The sequence below is a fragment of the Perognathus longimembris genome, chromosome 2 (genome assembly GCF_023159225.1).
Source record: "Perognathus longimembris pacificus isolate PPM17 chromosome 2, ASM2315922v1, whole genome shotgun sequence".
Classification (NCBI taxonomy): Eukaryota; Metazoa; Chordata; class Mammalia; order Rodentia; family Heteromyidae; genus Perognathus; species Perognathus longimembris.
In genome coordinates, this window is record NC_063162.1 from 122,363,744 (window position 1) to 122,365,562 (window position 1,819).

The window sequence follows — 1,819 nt, forward strand, 5'->3', positions numbered from 1 at the left end:
TGTAGGTTAAAAAGCCTAAACCTGTGCCAGGGCACAGACGAAGGGAAATCAGAATGTTCTTACTCCAACAGAAAGGACAAAGGAGAATAGCCTAACTATTGGACCGCAAAACCACTGACCTAAGAAAACACTTTGAGTTTAAACCTTAGCTTAATTGATCAACCTGAAACCCTTGGAAGCTCCTTCGCTACCTGGGACTTGCAAGGCATGTCAAGGGAAAGGAGAGGAGGGGCTAGGAGAGCTAGCCAGGGCAGTCTACTTAAAAGCACCCATGAAACCTGTCTACAGGTTTGTGGGCCTGTCCAGCCCCACCCGCAGACTCCGCATTTCATGGTTCAGGACGCCAGGAGACATTCTCAAAGAAGATACTGCATGCATGGAAAATTTCCTCCCCAGTTCATTAGTTCCCTTCCCCTTCCACCCCATTCCCACCCCATCTTCCCCTTCTCTGCAATCACCACGATCAAATCAGCAAGGAAGGGGTGGGCTTCTTGCCCGGCAACGCCTCTTTTGCATATTTCTTCTTCTTGGACTTGTTTATGGCTTTCAGATTATACACAGCAGGGTTTGGTGTGGGGTTCATGTTCACTGCGGATGGCACAACAGGAGTCAAGTCCACCTCAGGAGCAAGGTTCGGTACGGCCTGGGCAAGGCCCTGATGAGCGCCATCCCGTGGATGCCGTGTGGCTGGGAGTCTGCTTCGCTGTGCGTGGGGGGCAAGCCCCCATATAGTCCTCGGCTGAAGACAAAGTTCTGCATGCGTCTGCTTCAAGGCTCCTGCAGGCCCAGGGAGCCGTGGCCCTCCACCTGCTTCTTCTTTACCGGGACCACTGCCATTTGTACCATGTTCCAGAAGTGACCAACCGAGGGGTCCACCTCCGCTGGGTTTATGATTTCATCATCCTTATTGAACTGTCACTCGGGAGTTCTTCCTCTTTCTCTTTGGTCTCTGGATGTCGATATTTCCCTCCTCAATGGTGAGGGTTGAAATCTGCTTGTGGTGGGCAGTGTTGAACTCTGTCAGGTTATCCAGCTCTGTTTCCTCTTCTGGAAGCCCCAGTAAGCCCTTGAGTTCATCGTCCTTTCCACCCATCTTCTCATCTCCTTTCACAGCTGATGGCAATGTCTGAGGCTTCTTCCGCAGCGTGCATGCTCTTGTGGATGCGCCAAATGAGACTGTGGAAGTGATGGGGATTTGCTGGAGTTTGTGAGTTTCCAGCCGAATGTGACCTAAGAAAGTGCCACGTGTACTGTTGAGATCTATCAGGAAAACTCTCTTCCGATGCTAGTGGTAGACCAAGGCAGCGTGGACTCGAGGGCAAGACTGGTGGTCAATGGTAATGTCACACAAATCAGGGGTTCTCCCAAATAAGTGATATTTCTTCTCATCAATAATCAGTTTCTCAATTAGCTTGTCTCCTTTGACTACATCCAGATGTAAGCCAGATGGAGGTTCGACTGCCCTGGACAGTCTAGTGGGAGGCTAGAGCCAGTTAGTGGCTGCCACCATCTTGTTTCTCCCACTCCCATTTGGCAGGCCTGAAGCGTGCCAGGAAACTGTGCCTTTTCTTTTGTCTTTCTGCCCCATGGTTTTACCCCTGATATCTCTGTAACTGATTTGGTGTCCTGGATATTGTATATATGTGTATTGGAACTAGGAAAAGGAATGAGAATATTAAAATGGAGAGGCAAAGGATAAAAGGCAAACCAATGCAACAGCAATATTTACAAAACTATATGCTGTAAAACAGCTGTACAACTCATGGGTGGGAGAAGATGAGAGATGCACTAACAAGTTAGATAAGAAATATAATCACTA

The 1,819-nt window shown here is 48.8% G+C and overlaps 1 pseudogene across 1 annotated transcript; it reads right to left on the reverse strand.

Moving 5' to 3' along the window:
* Window positions 1-441: 441 nt before the first annotated feature.
* Window positions 442-1,530, reverse strand: LOC125345442 (annotated as a pseudogene). The gene has a single exon (XR_007209732.1). The product of XR_007209732.1 is annotated as a nuclear inhibitor of protein phosphatase 1-like (transcript).
* Window positions 1,531-1,819: the final 289 nt, after the last annotated feature.